This window comes from Prionailurus bengalensis, chromosome B3 (assembly GCF_016509475.1).
Source record: "Prionailurus bengalensis isolate Pbe53 chromosome B3, Fcat_Pben_1.1_paternal_pri, whole genome shotgun sequence".
In the NCBI taxonomy this organism is placed as follows: domain Eukaryota; kingdom Metazoa; phylum Chordata; class Mammalia; order Carnivora; family Felidae; genus Prionailurus; species Prionailurus bengalensis.
This window is the reverse complement of record NC_057355.1, coordinates 36,988,153-37,008,983: the sequence shown is the minus strand read 5'-3', so window position 1 is coordinate 37,008,983 and position 20,831 is coordinate 36,988,153. Positions and strand designations below refer to the sequence as shown.

Sequence of the window (20,831 nt, the reverse complement as noted above, 5' to 3'; positions counted from 1 at the left end):
GGAACTTTGTGCCTCTCTCACCCCTGTGGTGGACAGGAGGCCTCTGCACTGTCATTTTTGTTTATATATTGCAGTCACCTCCTTCAGTTAAAAGCAATTAATTAATTAATTGTCTATATATGTTTATGCATTATACACACACACACACAGCTGCATAGTCAGATAGACTTGAGTTCAAATCTTGGCATTGCCAGGAATAAGCTGTGTGACCTTGGGCAAGTTATGGTTCTCACCCCTCCTCGGGGCAGTGGAAGGACCAGTCTGCTTCTGTCAGAGGAAGGCCCATGGCAGACAGGCACTGGGTGTCCCTGTCCCCAACCTCATCTCTTCCGACTCTCCCTCACTTGCAGGGGCCCTCTCCCACTCTGAAAGTTCCCAGGGTCTCCCCTCTCTTTCCGGGCTAAGCTCACACCTGCCCTGGCTCCACGGGATCTCCCCCGCCCCCCACATGCACCTCTCCATCCCACCCCTGAGCTGGTCCTGGTCTTACCCACCCTTGTGCCCTTTTTCCTGCTCGCGGTCCTCCCCACACGGCTTTGGGGCACCACCTAGGGGAAGCCCCCCGGGGTTACCATGTTTCTCCCTCTGGTCTGCCACCAGATTCTGCTCACACCGTCCCTACCATGTGGCTGGCCTCACTCTATTTTCACACCTGTTCCTGCTACACCCACTGGGCTCCTCGAGACCATGGACAATGCCCTCCCATCCTTCGGTTCCAACACCCAGGATTCCACCAGGATACCGGGCCAGGATCTTTTAGGACCAAGAAACGTTTTGAGGTACAGGGTGGTGACAAGTGTTGGCCACGGCCCGAAGTCTTCTGGACCACAAGCTTTGAATTTAAGGCCCTGGGGGGGGGGTAGTGAGACCCTGTGGATAAGACTGAGGCTTCTGACAGACCCCAGCTCAGCCACCTGCAGCCATTCTCCCACATGAAAGAGCAGCCTGGTTGGGCATCTGGGAGCAGTATCCTGTGAACTTAGCATCACGCAACAGGGTTTTCCCTGGGCATCTCGGCTCACCCACAAGCCCCTTCTTGGCCTCAGTTTGCCCCATCCATGAGATGGGAGGGTGCACTAGAGACCGCGGTAATGTGGGCACCGCCTCATGCTGGAGGAATACAGAAAGAGCCAGTTCTGTATGTGCTAGGAGGCAGTTGCTGGGAAGGGGGAGCGAATTCAGACCAGTTAGCTCCATTTCTGTAGGAAGAATTGGAATATGTGACCATGAAGTCAGGAGCTTTGGGACTTAGAATTCAGCTCGGATTCAGCTACTTCCTAGCTAAGCTACTTGACCCTAAAGCCTTGGTTTCTTACTTATAAACTAGAGGCAATAAATCCTACCTGACAGGGGTGTTGTAAGAACAACAATTGCTCACACCCGTTGAGGACATACAATGGGCCAGGGACTGTTCCTTGTCTTATTGGAGTGCTCCCAGCAGCCCCATGAAACAGGGGCTGCTCCGTGTTACAGATGAGGAAACTGAGGCACAGGATAGCTGGGTAACGCCCCCGAAGTCACACAGCTGGAAAGTGATAGAGCCAGAAGAAACCAGAATGACACAGACCAAGAGGCCAGCAGTCCTTGGCGTATAGCAAGCCTCGGTCAGCATCACGACCTGGGGTTTCTGCTCCCCTGAGTACACACACTTGGGAATCTGCAGGACGCGGGGGGGGGGGGGGGGTGCATGGAGGGAGAGCAGGAAAGGGAGCTCCAAGAGATCAGAGAAGCTTCTGGATCATGCAAACAGTACGGACAGGTATACAGACAAGGTTTCTGTTCTCAGGAGCTGTGTGGGCCAGTCAAGGAGACATACAATAAACAAGGAAACAAACCAGTCATTGAGGTTATTTCATACACAGTAGGTGCTGTGAAAAAAGCCCAACTCAGTGACGTGATAGAGACTTGGGAGGGACATATTAGATAAGATAGTCAAGAAAGACCTCTCTGAAAACTTGGATGGAAAGGAGTCAGTTATGTAAAGTCCACATGGAAGAGTGTCTTAGCAGGAGGGAACAGCATGCGCTAAGGCTCAAGGCAGCAAATAAGGCCAATATAGGGGAGGCATCGTGGGTGATCAGGAGCGCAGAGATGCAGAAGAGATGGACAGTTAGGCAGGGGCTAGATTATCCAGGACCTGGAGATCATACTAAGGAGTTTGAGTTTTTACCTCGGTGCCATGGAAGCCATTCAAGCTCAAGGTTACTCTGCTTGAGCTAAACAAAGAAATACACATAAATACACATCCCTTAGAAAACCTGAGACAGGATTTGACCTTGAGAAGCAGGGGCATCTTGTTCACATTTGGACCATGGCTTATTTGCTGGCACGTTTGTCTATCTGCACACGGGGAGGCTTCCTGATGAGAATGGTTACAGGGCCTCTCTCTGGCCAGGGCAGAGTGGGGGTGGCTGTGAAGAGCTTGGTAGACTTTTCTCACCCAGTAGGTGGGATGTGTTCTCTGAAAGAAATGGCAGGGCTTTGCATAAAGGCGGGAGCGGGCCAGAGCCAGGAGAGCTAGCAAGAAACCCAGTCCCGCGGTTGCCCCTGACTTTTGGTGCATCACTGGGTGGCCCCATTTTCTTGGAGAGCAGTGTGCAAGGCTGTCTCTCAGCTTGCTCTGATTTGATGCCCCTGGGCCAGAAATAAACATGAACTTACTGGAGAGATCATTCCAGGGTGATTTGAGGGCTCCATAAAGAAATCCCTGACAGTGTCCTGCTAATAAAAAGGTTGTTTTTATTATAGATAACCAACCATGTCGGGAACTGGATAGGGACCAAGAAGGCAAAGTAGAAACGTTTAGAATCATTAGTTTTGTATTCATTTTCTAGTGTTGCATAACGAATGACTGCCAAACTTAGCTGGGTAGATCTGGCCCAGGATCTCTCATGAGGCTGCAGTTCGTTTGTCTGCTGGGCTGCACTCAACTGAAGGCTCGACTGGGGCACGTAGGCTTCCGGGCTCACTCACAGAGCTGTTGGCAGGAGGCCCTAATTCCTTGCCACCTGGGTCTCTATGGAGGCTAAATGTCCTCACCCATGGCCGCTGGCTTCCCCTGAGAGGAGATCCAAGAGAGGAGGGCCCGAGGCAGAAACCACAGGCTTTTATAGTTCTCACCACATTCCATTAGCGTCAGAGACCAACCCTGGTAAAATGTGGGAGGGGGCTACGGGAGTTGTGTCTACCAGGAACTAGAGACTGCAGGGAACCACCTTGGAGGCTGCCTCCCACCACATCCCACGGTTAAAATGCTTTACGGGGCGCGCCTGGGTGGCTCGGTCAGTCAAGCTTTGGCTACTTTGGCTCAGATCATGATCTCACGGTCCGTGAGTTCAAGCCCTGCGTCAGGCTCTGTGCTGTCAGCACAGAGCCTGGAGCCTGTTTCGGATTCTGTGTCTCTGTCTCTCTCTGACCCTCCCCCATTCATGCTCTGTCTCTCTCTGTCTCAAAAATAAATAAACGTTAAAAAAAATTAAAAATAAAAATAAAATGCTTTACAGGATCAGGTAGTGTTCTGAGGGGGGACAGGGATGGGGCATAGGCTGATGCGTCAGCTCACAGGATTCTGACCATGCCAGACTTTTTCAGCAGCCCAGGAAAGCGTGATGGGTGATTCACAGAAACAGTGAATAGGGAGGGATGAAAGCACTCTACTCCACTTATTCACTGAGTGCAGCTTGGAGAAGACTTACACCCCAAATAATAGGATTTTCCCCGGGGATAACAGAACGACTTGATCATTTGGAGTGTGTGTGTGAGAGAGAGAGAGAGAGAGAGAACTTGTTGAATGTCTTCAAGTTGACCTCTTTGAGTATGTGTAACCACATAGTCCTGACTCAGGAGAAACCACAAATGATGCGGTGGCTGAGCTCTGGAAGTGAGAGGAAGCAGCATCACCATAACCAGGAAGAAGGCTGGTCCGGGACAAAGGGGTCTGGGGGGAGGGAGAAAGAGAGTCAGATCAATCAAGGCAAGAAGCCAGGCCCTCTGGGTTCTGAGGTGGGGACCTGCCACCCACAAACCCATCCTTCCCGCTCCCCACCAAGTGGCCAGGCATTCTGGGGCCACAGGTGGAATGTGAGCTCAGTGACCTGCGGCTTGGGTCAGATGGATTAGTGGAAGGTGTCGGGGTGGCCTGGGGTGACAGTGAGCTCAGGTGGAGGTGGCTGAGAATACACAGCAGCCAGGGGAAACCAAACCCCGAGGGAAAGGGGCTAAGAACAGGCTGTGGCTTGGAGGGTGGTGAAGGAGTGTGGGGAGCCACTGTGAGTGCAGAAAACCCCAGCCAAGAGGCAGGGGGGGGGGGTGCAGGGTCCCCTCTTCTGCCGTTCAGCAGGAACTCTGAAAGGGGTGTCATTGGAAATGTCAGAATTGGAAAGAAGAGCTTCAGGATTTATCAGGATCCATTCTATTTTCTTATAGGTAAGAAATAAAGACCCAGAGAAGGAAAGTGTCTTGCCCAATGTCACACAGCACTGTGGATGACCAACTAGGAAAGAGACTTCAGCTCCCAAGGGCTGGCAAATAAAAACAGTTGACTTTTTCTGTGTGGCTCCAGAAGCAGAGTTAGGGCGCTTATGGCAAGACGTACAAGGAGGTAGATTTTCATGGCAGTATAAAGAAGAGTTTTCTGGTGAACTGAGCATAATAGTGAGCTACTATGACTGTGAGCATTTAGGTCAAGGCTGAAGCGTGTCTCAAGAACCCCAGCAGGGAAGAGCCCGTCTGCTAAATCTCCTCCCACACAGTCTAAATACAGAGTTCAGGATGAGGCTGAGAGCAGCGCCGCCACCGCCCTCTGCTGGTGGAAACACAGTAGCACAACTTCCCCGGCTTGGCCACTGCACTGTCCTCTCTGACCAGTCGAGGCTTTCCAGATGAGAAGCGACCCTTTGGGATCTGAGAGCTCCCTGCTGGCGCTTCAGGAGAGGGGGTGGGGAGTATCCCCTGCACAGATGTTCCAGAAGGCAGGAGGGGGAAGCAGAATGCCCCACCAGTGTCCGTAACGTGGGAACAAAGCCCGTGAACCACCCTTGGGTGATCTCTGTGCTCCCTTCCGGTGCGCAGGGCCTCCAGAACTGACAGGGTGGGGACTGGGCACCGACCTGAGTGTCTGCAGACCTGGGTGTGGCCCTGGACATAGCCATTGTTCACTTCCCCCCTGGGTGACTTGAGCAAGTGCCCTCGCTTCTCGGGCTTTCACACTGATGGTGGGGTGTGCAGGGGGCAGGGGCTCTGACCACTGGAGAGGCTCATGGGTAGGAGCTCTCCTGTGGGACACAGCATGAAGAACACCATACTTGGTGATGGCCAGTGACCTCATCAGCCAGAGTCTGAGGTTAAGAGTTTGCACCGACCCCAGCCACCGCATCGGTTCTCATTTCCCCTCTCCCCCTTTTAGCCAGTAGCCTTAGCTCTTTCTCCTCAGACCTGCCTCAAGGAAAGTCCCCAAAGCATACTCAGAATGAGTATGATCAACAACATCTCCCACCACCGCACTTCTCCGGAGTATCGACGTGTAAAAAGCAGCAAGGTGTAGCACCAAAGGAATTAATCCCTAATGGTGGAGTTTCAGGTATGAGTCAGCCGAGGAGTCAGCGATCCTTTCACAAACCAGTAAGATCTTAGAGTCAAGAAAGGAGGAAATCTTCCCCTTCCCTTTTGTGCTGGCCAGACCATGGGCTGGAAGTACAGTATTGTTCTCAGGTCTATGAGCCATCCTTTAATTGGGAAATAGAGCAGAAGGTAATCTGAAGAAGGCAGCCATGATGGTGAAAATACTTCGGATCCAGCATGAATTGGAGTGTTTGTACCGCACCCCCCTTCCGTGTGCTCCAATTTCCCCTTCCAGTGTCTGCCTTCTGCTTTGCTGCTATTCCTTTATAAGGATTTCACAGTAACAGAGGGGAAACAAGCTTGTGTTACTTCTCCTTCCCCAGTCAGTTCAGCCTCTGCTTGGGCCTGCAAATCTGTCCCCTCCTCTAGCTTGTCTTCCTAGAGAAAGCATACGTTTCCGAGGGCAGGAACAGCATTTTCCAGGAGCTGCCTTAGTGTCTGAAAAGAACCGGGGCTCAGGGGGAGAGTGTGAAGTCCTAGGTGCTGCTTTCAGCTCTGCTGCTTTTTTGCTGTGGGACCTTGTGCAAGTCAATTAACCTTTCTGAGCCCCAGTTCGCTCATCTCTAAAATTAGGGAAATAGTACCTCCCCCAGGGGAACAGTCAGAATTCCAGTAAGATGTTTATAAATGTGTTTGCAGACCATAAAACCAATATCTCTCATAGAATAATACACATAGATACACCCAGCCCCTGCGAGACGGCTTTGAATTCTGCCTCTCCCCATGTAACCTTAGGCAAGCCATTTATGAAATGGAGATAATAAGCGAACACACATTTAAAGTACCTAGAAAAACACCAACAGTAGGTGCTCAGTAAATGTGAATTATTATTATGTCTCCGGGAAAGAGAATTCATTCAGCCGACTGATTTTTGCTGAGCAACTACTATGTGCCAGGCACTGTTAGAAGCACTTCGGGACGCGGCAGGGAACAGAACAGACAAAAACCCTGGCCTTCTTGGGGCCTACATTCCAGTGGGGGAGACTGACAATAGGGTAAGTTGTATAATGGAAGATAAGGCTAGGAAGAGAAATCAGGGAAGGGGACAGGGATGTGGGAGGGTGAAGGGGCAGTTACAACCTTAAATAATGGTCGTCGGGTGCTCTGATTGGCTCGGCTTGCCTTAAATGTTCCTCCTGGTCCAATCAGCTGTCTATGAGGGAGGGGATGTGAATCAGGCTCAGCTTTAATGTTCATTCTGATCCAATCGGCTTAGTGTGTGTGTGTGTGTGTGTGTGTGTGTGTGTGTATGTATGTGTGTGGGGGGGTGGGGGGGTGGGTGTGTTTGGGGAGGAGCTAACATGGCTGCAAGGTTCCCCATCTATGAATAAGGGCCGTAGTTAGGGAGTCACTGTCAGCCTCACAGACACTCCAAGGGAAGACCCCTGAATTCAAGCAGAACCTTCTTCTCTTCCTGGCCCACCTTGGCTTTTGACTTCCTAGAACCTATCTAACTGAAGGTCTTCTCTTCAGCTATCGGGATTGAGGTGACAGAAGTTAAGGGAGCCACTCGAATAGCAAGGATAACGGCCCCCTTGTACCCCAGGTGTCACTGCCCCTTCCTAAGGCCTAATGTGCACGTGACATCCCCAGGAGAGTTGCTTAGCACCCATGTTGCTGGCCGCTAGCTCACCCTGCAGCCCCACGTAGGGTACAGCCCCTTCCCACCCAGTCTGTGGCCTGGGGCTCCACAGCACAGGGTGTGCGCTCTGGCAGACGAGGGAGCCCCAGTCTCTGTGCTTATGCGAGCCCTCTCTTCCCACTCTCACCCAGAGTCCCCAGGAGGTGGCTTGGGGGCAGGGGGCAACCACAGATGGTGTCCCAGGGATTGGCTGGTGGGGAGCCAGGGCCAAGCTCAGAAGAGCTGCCCACACGGTCTCCTGTGGGGGGCCCCAGACACACAGGCACTGCACCCTCAACCCCCAGCCTTCACGGCTGCATCCGCTCCTGTCCCACACAGACCAGGCCTCGCGGATTTATTGTTTGAGAATCAGAGTAGCCCCGGGTCCCTGGAAAGATAATAGGTCTGGCTTGAGGCCAGGTGGCTGGCCTACGGGGGGCTGTGTTCCCCTCCCCACCCCGTCCCGCAGCCCAGCGCCGCTTGACAGTGGGAGCCATCCCCTGCCCTGGCCCTGCGGGTGGGTGAGGGAGGGTAGGGACCCTCTGGAAAATGTCACCTGCTTCTCACTCATACATCCATTCCATAAATACTTCTTGAGAGTCTAGTCCGTCCCGTCCCCAGCACTGTGCTAAGTGTTGGGGATACAACAGTGACCAAAACAGACAGCGTCACGGAGCTTGCATTCAAAGGAGGGATTTCGTTGCTAAGTGGCCAGTGCCAAGCCCAGGGAGGGTCCTTGTCTGTGTCTGATGAGCAAATGGGTGGAGGTTCAATTTGTAACCATGGGCTGTCAGAGCGGGAAGGGCCCCGGTGTTTCAGTTCTGTCCCGCAGACACTCCTGAGCTCATGTGCGGGGGGCCGTGCTAGGTCCGGGGTTGCGAGGATGGGTTAGGCACCTGCCCCACCCTCGAGATGCAGCCTCAGTGAAGCACTGAACCCAGTACGGGGAGCGAGGGGGGAGGGCGGGGAGGGGGCTGGGGAGGGGCAGAGCACAGGGGCGGGGATTTTGCGGACGATAATGATAACTGAGATTGGTTGAGTGCTTATTTGGTGCCAGGCTGGGCCGAGGGGGGTTACGGTTATTGATTGTCTCCTGACGACACTGAAACGCTGGGAGGAAGGAACTTGCGCGGTCACGCAGCAGTGTGAGCAGAGCCAGAGTTAGAGGCCGGCCCCGGGAGCTCAGACTGTGTGCAGTCCGTGCCTTCACACATCACCTGGTCCCCCAGGATCACCCGACCTCAGCAGATGCAGCATAAAAGGGGCTTGGGATGGGGCAGGGCATCTAAGAAGGGAGCCTGGGGGGGGCTCAGTGGGTTAAGCGTCTGACTTATTTTTTTAATTTTTTTAATGTTTATTTTTGAGTGAGAGAGACAGACAGAGCATGAGTGGGGGAAGGGCAGAGAGAGAGGGAGACACCGAATCCGAAACAGGCTCCAGGCTCTGAGCTGTTGGCACAGAGCCCGATGTGGGACTCGAACTCCAGAACCGCGAGATCACAACCTGAGCCGAAGTCGGACGCTTAACCGACTGAACCACCCAGACGCCCCTGACTCTTGATTTAGGCTCAGGTCATGATCTCACGGTTTGTGAGTTGGAGCCCCGCATCGGGCTCTGTGCCAACAGCCCAGAGCCTGGAGCCTGCTTCGGATTCTGTGTGTCCCCCTCTCTCTGTCCTTCCCCCACTTGTGCTCTCTCACTCTCTCTCAAAAGTAAAGGGATAAACATTAAAAATTTTTTCAAGATAAATAAACTTTTAAAAAGAATAAAACATAAAGGGGGTTTCAAGGCCATTGATGTCCCAGGGCCATTGCCTTGGAGGTGGGGCAGCCCCTGTGGCCTGGTGGACCAAGGCTGAGGGTCTGAGCCAGGGGTCCCCTGCCCTGCCCTTGGGTTCCGCAGCTTCCGTGTGGGCAGTGCCGGCCCAGGACTGAGTCTTTGCAAGGAAGATGTCAGGCATTGGACCTTGCAGAGTCTGCATGCTCTTGATGGATGGTGGGCTCTCCCAGTGGACAATTCCAAACAGACAAAGCAGAGGAGGGCCCAGCTCTGGGAAGTATGAATAGTGCCCAAATATCCACTCCCACTACTGACAAAAGCAGCATCTGGGCAACTGGCAACGTGTGGTTGGGGGGTTATTTGATCCTGAATACAGACTGGCATTGTATTTAGGGCCAGAGGGCATAAGAAGCATGCCTTATACTTCTTAGGTTTTATTTGTATCCCACACTCTGCTGAGAACCGTCCATGGTTTTCTCATTTAAGACAGAGGTGCTGATAAGCTCTTGGAGAAACAACCAGCATCCGTGAAACAATACAAGGCGGGGCTAAGTTGAAAAGCAGGGCAGCATCATGGTTAGGCCCAGAGAACCACAGAAGACCATACACCATGTGAATGGTACCCCTTTGATTTGTGCAGTGCACGACCCATGCAACTATACAGGGGATCTGGTTAGGTGCAGAGTTTGTAGCATTATTCTCATCCATACAGTTTATGGCATTCAACAAAAATTTCCTGAAATCCTACCCTCAGTCAGGCACAATTCCAAGCATCCGGGTTACAGCAGAGAACTAGGCCAAGCACCACCCCTTGTGTAGCTTATATTCTGATTCAGAAGTCACCCAGCCTGAGGCTTGGGTTCTGGCCTTGCCGCTGTATTAATTGATCCCCCTGAGCTTTGGTTTCCTTATCTGCAAAATGGACACAGTGATACGTACTTCATAAGGCTATTGTGACAAATAATTTTAAGTGACACTTGATTTCAGGTCTGACACGTGGAAGGCCCTCAGTAAATGACAGCCAGCATTATCCCCAAGAGTGGGTTACGGGGAGAAGGGCTACTGAAGCTGATGGAAGACGGGGAATCACGAGATGTGGAGGAGTCAGACAAGATGTCTTAGCAGGAGCAGGAGGCAGGGTCGCTCCTGAAGGATGGCCAGGGCACACAGAGGTCCTTTTAAAGATGGGTGTCCTGAGGAATATGGGGGCGGGAAGTGAGGCAGTTGTGGGCCAGTGGGAACCCTCCCCCCCGATTTGGGGACCATATTGTCCCAAACCAAGGGTCAGGACACACATGATCTGGCAAAGAAGCTCTGTGTTTCTTCCCGATGCGAGAAGCAGTCTGAGAATTCTGGGAATTAGGGAGATTTCTTGTATTTTATGAGGATCTGAGACATAACATTTAACACCGGGTCTGTCTCTTGACAGTCTGAAAAGTGGAACCCCAATAGAGCTGAACAAACTGGGGGGTGAGATTGGGGGAGCGCAGGTGGGACCAGGGTGCGGGCCCCTCCAAGGCCAAACAGATAACCTGGATCTGATGACGTAGGGACAAGGCACATGATGCAGTAAGGATTCCTGTTGCTAGCGACAGAGGTCACGCTGGCCCTCTTAAGCAGACAGGGACTGGGGGGCCTTCCCAGGTTCAAGGGGCTGGGGGCGATGAAGAACCAGACTTGGAACGCTGGGAGGCACCAAGTCAGCCCTTGAGGGTCCCGAGCAGGAAGTGGAGTCAGTCATCTGCCATCCCAGGTGGGAGGTCTGATTGGCCACACCAGGTCACATGCCCCTCCTTGGCCAGCAGAGGACCCTGGGTAGGAAGGGCCACTCTTCACCTCTCATCACAGAAGGTGAGGTGCTACATCCCATCAGTGGAGTATCAGCGGGAGCCCCCCCCCCCCAAATCAGGAAAGGAACTTGGATATCCAACAGCCCAAATTCCTACAAATGGTTACAACCATGGAAGCTTCTGGAGGGGCTTTAGGATGAAAGCTATAATTATGGAATGCCGACCTCACCCTGGGGTTCGAGAAGAGCCAGGCACCAAGCAGACGAATTGGAAGGCTGCTGGAATACCTCAGGGGGGTGTGGGCGCCATGGGTCTGGAGAGGAAAAGGCAGATGTGGAGGCATCTGTGGGGCTTAACTTACCAGAGGCCTCGGGAATCCTCTCTGAATGCTGAGAGGTACCCTGACTCTCAGGGGCTTAGCGCACAGCTGTCAGAGCTCTAGAGGGTCACATGGTCCCAGGCAGACATTCAGACGTCCCCATGCTGATCACCACGAAGGATCACGGGGCTCAAGCGGGACGTGGTGAGCCATTAGCCATGCCGGCTGTAGAGACAGAAGTCCTGGGGGTGGCAAGTGGACCACGTGTTTGTTATGTGGGGCCCTCCAGAATGCCTCCACTCTTCAGAGGGAGAGACTGAGGCCCAGAGAGGCAGGAACTTGTCCCAGGCCACAAGCCAGTGAGCAGCAGGGCTGAGATAAAGCCCAAGTCAGGAGACTCCCAGGCTACTGGCCTTTCCAGTAGCAGCCCTCGAACCTCGAGTGGACTGGACAGAAATAATAACCCCGACTGAGTTTCATTTCACACCGCAGGAGACATATGCAGGGATGTCGCAGCAAGGGCCTCAGGCCAGCGCGTTCCCCTTTCTCTCCTCCTTCTGTGGCCCAGACAGCAAATGGAAGGGATTTTTATATTCTTGACAACATCCCCTTGGAACATACCAGAAGGCCAGGGGTAGGGAGTCTCTGTTGAGACGACCCCTGGTCTATCAGACGTTCAGGCCTCTGGGCCAAGAAGCAGAGGGCTGGGGCGCCTGGGTGGCTCAGTTGGTTAAGCGTCTGAATCTTGGTTTCCACTCAGGTCATGATCTGGTGGTTCTCAAGTTCGAGCCCCGCATGGGGCTCCGTGCTGACAGTGTGGAGCCTGCTTGCGATTCTCATTCTCTCTCTCTTTCCCTCTCCTTCTTCCTCTCTCTCTCTGCCCCTCCCCTGCACGCTCTCTCTGCCTCTCTCGAAATAAATACATAAATTAAAAAAAAAAAAGCAGAGCTCCTGACCTTGCCTGGGCTTCACCTCAGGGTCGTCCATGCCCCCATCCCTCCCCGGGCTGCACCCATTTGGGGCGGGTCTCCACCAGGGCCCTCTCTGTGGCAGGGCCTCTGGGGAGCGGCACCAGGCTCACAGAAGGAGGCCTGCTTGGGGCCAAGAAACGGGGAGCCCCTGCAGAGCCTGTGTGGTCGACCCCATGGAGCTCCCCCACCTTCTGGGAGAGCGGGGCTCTGTGGCAGGGAGGAGAAGGCCAGGCCCCCGTGCTCCTGCTGACGGCCTCGAGAGGGGGTGAGCACCCTTTTTTGGTTTTCTGCCTGAACGAGAAATGTGTTTTTCTATTCATTCAAAGCTACGTCTTTCCCCGCAATTTGCACAGATGCCGTCTTCTGTTTTGTACTTTTTTGTATTTTTCGTGCATTTTTGCCATTTCTGTTACATTTCCAGCGGTTCACGGGTTTCTGCCCACATCCTCCTTCCCTACAGTGGGACACTGGGGCGTGATGGGGGACTGGGATGCTGGAGACCTCTTTCCTCTGCGGCCTCTCCCCCACGCCCTCCCCCATCACACTTAAGTCCTGGGAGACCAGGAAGGTTGCTCCTTGGGCTGGGGGGCCCTCCCCGAGCTCCCTCCGGCTCCTGGGCTCCCTGAGTATGACATAGCTCTTACTCGGCTGTGACTGCCTGGCCCATCTGGGTCCCGCTGCAGCCCATTCTCCTGTGTTAAACCATCAATGGCTCCCCTTGCCATGGGGTAGAGTCCAGACTCTTTCGCAAGGCCAGCAGCTTCCTAAACCATCTGGTCTGGGCCTTCCTCTGAGGCCTTGTCTCTCTCCGCTTACTTGGCTTTCCCAAATATACCCGGGCCTTTCAGGCGCGTGTCCTTCTGTGTCTTCAGCAGTCCCCAGGCTGTCCCTGGCTGTGTGCTGTCAGTCCTTTGGATCTTCAGCACCTCCTCTGGGAAGGCCTTCCTGATTGCAGGGTCTCTAGTTCTGGTCTCTCCTCTGTGCTCCCATAGCTTCCCCTCCCCACCCCCCACGTTCCCCCCACCAAAGCACAGGGCACCAATTGTCTGGTTCTTTGTCTTGTCTCCCCCAGTAGGTTAACAACAGGTAAGGGCAGAAACCCACCCCCAGGACATCCCATCAGAGTTCTCAGGCACAGTAGGTTTGGAGTTTTCTTACCTTCTGTATGTGTTTTAGCACAGGGGGTTTTAAAAGGGGCCAGTAATCAGGAAACTGCAGAGACAAGCATTAGGCCCCTCCCCAGTACACACACACACACACACACACACACATACTCACTCACTGGTCACTCAACATCTTCTATCCCAGACTCAGGGAGCCTCTTGTCTCTTCTCATGGAGTCTGTAAATGGATACCGCCTAGGATCGTGGACAAGGGAGGCCCCATCACCTGTCTTCCTGGAGCCTGGGAGAACTGTGTCTCCCAGAACTGAAATACCAGAAGCGACAGGATTCCTTGCTGCCCTTCCCCACACAAACCCCCTGCCCCCCAGAGCCTCTCCCCCCTCCTCTGCGGGCACACACGCATACACACGTGCAAAGCGCCGAGGATCTTAACTGGAAAAGTCAGCCAACCCTTCTCATCTTGAGAAACACAAAGATAAAAGAAGAGAAGGAAAAAAGTCAAAACAGGAAGTCATGAAGTTAGGAGGCTTCCTGAGGTCCTGCCATGAACTTGTCTGTGTCTGGATGAACTTTAGAGCGTTCACAACCCTTATCCCGCACTCTGCCCTTTGACTCTGGGTCTACCCCTGACGCTCAGCCCCAGATGTGGTCTCTCAAGGTCATAAGAGCAGAAGTATCCAGAATTATCTCCCAGCCTAGGGACAGGAGGGAGCATTTGTCTATTCCCTGGGTGATATTTCTAGGTGCTGAGGATGGGAAGGGGAGTCGGGGTGAGGGAACAGCATGAGCAAAGGCCCAGTGGTGGGAAATAAGGGGACAGTCATTCACCCAGCTTGAATTCTTGCTATGAGCTGGGCACTGAATGAGGCCCCAGACAGGCCTTTATCCAGGTCACTGACCTCGTGGTGCTCATAGCCTGGTGGCAAGGATGAACCAGGAACAAAGGCCATCTAGGCAGCGGGAGCATTGGAGGCGGGGACGTGGAGGTGTGTGTATCAGCATAGTGTGGCACCAGCAGCGGGGTGAGGGAATCTGTCAGAGCAGGACCAAGCTGGGACTACAGCAATGGCTTTTATGTCTGAATGAGTTGTGCTTTTTGAGTCTAGGCAATAGGGAGCCATTGAAACTTATGGAGCGGGGGAGTCGTGGCAGAAGAGCCGGACTCTAGGCGAGATTTTGTAAGATGAATTGGCAAGAGAACTGAAGAGGGTAGACACTAGAGGCAAGCAGACAAATCGAGGTCCCACCTCAGGAATCTCACGGAACCGTCCTGGAAGCTCTAATGTGAATTAAAGCCCTCCGCCCAAAATAGATCTCCTAGCAGACTGCCTGAGAATCTGAAAAGCTGGAGAGTGCCCCTGTGGGCCAGACGGCTTTCTCTAAAAGGTTCCTGTCAGTGTGCACATAGGTGACCGGCAAGATAATGGGACTGACCCATTATCTCCCAGTGTCGTCCTTAGAAGCCTTTCGCTTATTGGATTAACTGGCCGAGGAGATCAGGGCCCTGAAGTATGGGACGTGAGACCAGTGCGTTCTGATTGGGATGGAGACAGGGAAGGAGGAGAGTCAGAGGCCTGGACGGAAACGGCCACGTGGGTTGTGTGTGCATGCGTGTGTAAACGTGTGTGTGCACGCAAGCGTGTTGGGGACTGTCACTAGCAAATTAGGGGAGCACCCACACTTTGGATGAAGGGCACACAGTGTTCGGAGCAAGAGACACCCCGTTTGCCCCCACCGGAAGGGCCATGGTGGCAGTCAGAGCTCTGAACCTGCGCAGACTTGTCCTGGCTGTCACTTCCGGGTGCGGTGACCAGGGACAACTTTCCTTCTTTGTCCAGCCGCACTTCCCCAGGCAATATTCATTAAGTACCTGTATGTGTAACTGCTTTGTGAGGTGTGAAGGGCTGGGAGTTGGGAGCAAGGCTTCCTTCGGGCCCAGGGCCAGGACACAGGGGGCCTGACATATGCCCAAGGCCTTGAGGAGAAGGACTACGCTTCCCATTTTCCGATGACCCTCTCTTATTTAATACCAACCTACATCTGGAGGAGAGAGAGCAGAGAAGACTGCAAGCAGCCGAATTGGGGGGTCTGGGAGGCATGGGACAGCACATGGCAGAGGGAGTGTGATGACTGACCGGGTGCCCTGCCCAAAGATGGCTCCCCCACCAAAGCTTGGGATTCCTCTGTTAGACCACCCATCCCCTGGCTCAGCATGCTCCATGCCCTGGGCCCCTCTTTATTTATTTATTTTTTAATGTTCATTTATTTTTGAGAGAGAGAGAGAGAGAGAGCACATAGGGGAGGGGCAGAGAGAGGGAGACAGCGGATCCCAAGCGGGCTCCACACTGACCGAGAGCCCTATGTGGGGCTCGAACTCACGAACGGTGAGATCGTGACCTGAGCCGAAGTCGGACGCTTAACCGACTGAGCCACCCAGGCGCCCCAGGGCCCTCCTTTAAATCACCCATCGCCTGATGTGACTGTTACCTTCCTATTTGCTTCATCTGTGCTTTCTGCAGATGAGCCTATAGTAAGTGTGCGGTGATGTTCTTTGATTCCGTGGTGTCCTTACCACAGCCCCTGCATCCCAAGGGTAACTCTGGGAAACTCTCAGGTAACTCTGACAGCCCAGCGGCCTCTGACCCGGTCTCAGAATGCATGCCTGTTACCAGTTGTTCCCTGAAGCCCCGGCAGAATATGGAACCCCTATGGTCGTAGTTCCCAAACTTGTTGCCCATTGGAACGCTTGGGGATCTTTAAAAAATACTGATGCCTGGCTCCCCCATCCCAGTCATTGTGATGAAATCGATAGGGGTGCAACCTGGACATTAGGATATTTTTTTAACTTCCCAGGAGATTCTAAAATATAACCATGTTTGAGCATCACTAGGGAGAGGGGAGAGACTTGAGTGACGGAAGGGGGGAGGGGTCTTCGAGAGCAGATTCAAGGGGATTCACAACAGAGTTGCCAGCCGGCCCCTCCTGAGAAGGTCACGAGAAACTCTAAGGTCCTGCTTCCGATCTGTGACCACTTTTCTCCCTGATTAGCAAATGTCTCACCTACAGTCTGAAACAGGAGGCAGCAGAACGGAGGTGGCCTCAAGGCAGATAACGCTAAGTGCACACTCTTATCCCCGTGCCTCCCAGCTCCTCACCTCCAGCAAGTCAGTTCAAGAGCTCAGTTTTCTTATCCCTAAAGTGGATTGTTAGGGGAGGGTTAGAAGCATTTGATAAAACTCGGCAGGGTTGTTACGAGATTTAAATAAAACGGTGTACGTAAATTGCTCAGCACAAGGCTTAGGGCTTAGCAAGCCCTTGTCGAATGATCTGTTGTTACCGTCCTTGTCATCATTAGTGTTGCCGTCCCACGTCTTTCTGACAGCAGACTGTGTGACTCTCTATGTTTTGTCCGGGTACCGGAGGCAAGGCGCTCTGGTTACAGGCCAGCCTTGCTTCATACAGTAAAAAGTGCAGCCACGAAGAATCATCATGAGCGATAGCCCAGTGGGGTAGGACTCTGGGAAGCCCAGAGAGGCCAGGGGCCACGTTCAGGGTCACTCAGCAGGTGAAGTGAGTGCCCGAACTGGGCCTGGAAACCCTACCTCCTGCTCCAAGTCTGTCCTTGAAGCCGCGCTGAGCTGATCCCCCAGGTAAGAAATGTTTTGCTTCTGTGTACAGAATTCAGCTTTGCAGCGATGGGAAATTCTAAGAGGCTAAAGCTGCAATGCAGGTTGTTTTGAAAGTATCTTGTGGTCCAGTCAGTTCACTAGGTTCAGATAAGAGCCTGGACGGAGGCCCAGAGCCCCTGCAGCTCCCCCTGGGCAGCCCTTCCAAGGGAGCGCCTGGCCTTCCACGGCCTACATGCACGCTGTGCCCTCTGCAACCTGCTTTCAGTTAAATAGGCAGTGTTATTCCATTTCGGGGAGTTTGTTTCCCCCAAAAACATTTGCGGGGTAACAAAGGAGTAGAGAAGGCCGTGTGAGCAAACATATTTATGTTCCACAAGCCGTGTAAATCTGGGAGACACGAGTCTGTGTCTCACTTCTGGAAGACCTATGTGGTCACAACCAGAGGGAAATACTTCTCAGTCAAAGTTACGGAGCATGTCGGTGTGTGCTTTTAATAACGTCTATCTTTTTGATAAAAATTGTAAATGTCCTGGGGAAGAATTGGAAACCACGAATGTGCAACTAGCCAGACATTGCCACTATTAACATCTTGATGGATTTTCTTACAGACTACGTGGGGTCTTTTGTTTGTCTTTAATTTTTTACATTTATGTATTTATTTTGAGAGAGAGAGAGAGAGAGAGAGCGAGCACGTGCAGGGAAGGGGCAGAGAGAGAGGGAGAGAGAGAATCCCAAGCAGGCTCCCCACCATTAGCACAGAGCCTGCTGTGGGACTCAAACCCACAAACTGCGAGATTGTGACCTGAGCCGAAACCAACTGTTGGGAACTTAACTGACTGAGCCATCCAGGTGCCCCAGACTGGGTGTTTTTTTGTTTGTTTGTTTGTTTGTTTGTTTTTAGTTTTTTTAATGTTTATTTATTTTTGAGAGAGACAGAGATAGAATGCGAGTGGGTTAGGGGCAGAGAGAGAGGGAGACACAGAATCCGAAGCCGGCTCTAGGCTCCAAGCTGTCAGCACGGAGCCCGACGCGGGGCTCGAACTCACGAGCTGTGAGATCGTGACCTGAGCTAAAGTCAGATGCTCAACTGACTGAGCCACCCAGGCGCCCCACTACGTGTTTTTTAATAGATGGGGAACGCTGTATGGGTATAACTTGCTTCTGACTGTTTCACTAACCATTAGTTCTTGAGAAATTCCCAAGTCATTAAATATTCTTTGAAAATACGATTTTCAGTGACCTCATAATATTCTGTAATGTTGGTGTCCTATAACTCCTTTGGGCAGTGCCCCACCGTTGGGGACTGATTATACTGTTTGCTATGATGAATAACCATGCGGTGAACGTCTTGGCGTGCTTGGCTGCTGATTTTCCTGGGATGAGTTCCCAAAGTGGAGTTATTGGCCAAAGGCTATGAACCTTTCAAAAGTCTTTGCGAGACTAGGTCAGATGCACCTGCAGGAAGGTTGCCCTAGAGAGGCCTGTGTGCCAGCCCCTACTAACTCTGTCTTTTGGTCAATGAGGTATATTTGAGACACGACCCGCCGCCCCCCCAGAACCTGGCTCCTCCTTGAAAAGACTCAGGGTGTATGGCAGCCGCCACCCCACATTTGATGTTGAAGGTCTGTCTCCGTGCAGGGGCTGGATTTGTTCTTTGAGGCTTCCGGGATAAGGTCCGCACCAACGGCATGAAGATTTCCCTAGTGATTATAGGATTAGAGACTCCAAGGAACGGACTTCCCCTCCTCACCCCAGGGAGCAAGGTCTGTGCCTCAGTTCTGTTGAGGCTGAAGCGCTCTTTGAGGTTCAAAGACCAGACGGCAGGTTAGACCCCTACCACGGGGGCAGTTCTGTGAACTGACCATCTCCACAGTGATGCTGACATTATGAAACACTGAAAAGCCTTGACTCTGCTCCTTAGACGCTTTCTGAACCTCCGCTCCCTCAGCTGTAAAAGGTGTTATGTGAGGATAAAATTTGATCTCAGGAGGGGTCACCGTTAGCATCAGTGTGTCAGGATGAGAGTGTAGAAGGCAGTGTGGTGTGGCAGTTACTAACCAGACCTGCGTTGGGTCTCAAGTCGTCCCCGCCCCGCATACAGAAATGGGAACAGGGGGTGCCTTGGGGGCTCGATCGGTTACGTGACTTCGGCTCAGGTCACGATTTCACAGTCTGTGACTTCACAGACATCGGAACAGAAAACAGCGGCGTTTGGGGGGGGGGGGTCTGGGGTGGGGATTGTTCCCATGTAAGAAAAAACCCAACAGAACCAGCTTCCTTTAGAACGCCTAGTGTGTGCATTTTATTTATTTGGGCTTTAATTTTTATGTCCATCAGAGTGATAACTGTCCAGAGTTCATAAAGCCCAGGGCTACTTTGAGGTCTAGGGTACAAGTGGCTTGTATCGGCTTGTGAGAGCCCGTTGCCACGCCGATTGGTCAACATGGCCGTTATTAAAAACCAAGTTATGCAAACTTGCAATTAAATAAATTATATCAGAAACAGGGGTACTGAATGTTAATAACTCATTACTCCCTGGTTACTTTACCACTCTCTGTGCTCTTGAGGAGACTTGTGTCTATTATACGCACATGGTAGAAAGCTTACGTAATGGGTCTGTTGTGAGGCTTTTCCGACTCTACTTTTGGTGACGTCACCCTGGTAGATTACAATTAGCGTAGTGGGAATATTTTTGCCACTGGGATTGGCAAATGCTCCAAACCAGGGCCTTTTTCCCTCGGAGAACCAGTTAAACAGTTACCAGCACACGACTGCCTGTAACCACTCCCTCTCCCCCTTTGCTACACACCCCGAGGGGAACTCTGTTCCTTGCTTTTAGCTGTTTCTTTTTGCACTTACCCCCCTATTTCTTAATTATATGCTTTCACTGCCTTGTCTGGATTTTTTTAAATCTTAGACATTGTGTGTTGACTTCCTATTATGGAATTTGAGGATCTGGCTCTCTTCCAGCTCAGTCTCCCCTCTTCACACACACACACACACACACACGCACACCCCCTTTCCCTACCTCTGTGCCCCCAGTATGTTATAGTGTAACTCTTGTTTAAATAAATATTCAGGATTTATATTATTACAACTATGTAAATGTTGTACATAAATCATTATCACTATGATTTACATTCGCTTTCTTATACAGCCTTCTTCCTGGGGTTAATAATTGTGTTTTTTAATTTACTTGATTTCTCCATAGAACAATGGTTTTCAGACATTTTTTCTTAGCAGTGGAACTCGTGTTGCAGGCAAAATGTTATGTAGAACCCTACGATATAAACAGGAAAAGCAGGGTTGCCAGGTCGAAAGTGGGGGGGATCTTCCCTTGAGGGCTGCTATTATGTGCAGCCAACCAGGTCACACACTGCACAACCCTAGGGGGTCACCGTTCACATAAGCAACAATGTGATTTAGTCCTGACAGTCGTAATTCCCCACCCCACTGGGGAATGTGTCCATTGTGTAAGGCGAGGTCCACCTGGGGTGTACATTACATCAGGATCATTCTCAGCTTTAAAAAGACGAATTCCTTTCCCAGTGCAGGGCTCTGACCTCGCCCCATCCTCAGTGGACTCCAGTGATGCCGCTTAACCTGTCCGTCCGGTGCATCCCCCGCACAGGCTGCTGGCCAGGAGCTGCTTTTAGCCGATGGCCACCTATCGACTGATTCGGTGCCCCTCAGATTTGCCTGGGCTGGGCTGGGCTGGGTTCCAAAAGCTTAATGCAGAAGATTTGCTCGGGGACCGCTCAGATGCAGCCTTTGGGATCAGATGCAAGGGACGGCTCTGTCAGAGGGGGGTGTGAGCTGTGGGAGCAGCGAGCGCCGTGCCTGTCTGCCCTTAGAGGTCAGACTACACGAGGGGAGTTGGCCAAAATGAGCAGAGTGGGCTTCGAAAAGCTTAGCCTTGAGGGTTACCCCTCGGCAGGAACCCCTGATTGGCCTTCAGCCGGGTAAACTCGTGTGAGTT

The 20,831-nt window shown here is 52.3% G+C and overlaps 1 protein-coding gene across 4 annotated transcripts in view; it reads left to right on the top strand.

Annotated features, from left to right (window-relative positions):
• The window catches only part of CORO2B (coronin 2B), a 132,769-nt gene that overhangs the window by 86,238 nt on the left and 25,700 nt on the right, over window positions 1–20,831 (top strand). The gene's annotated exons all lie outside the window — the stretch shown is intronic.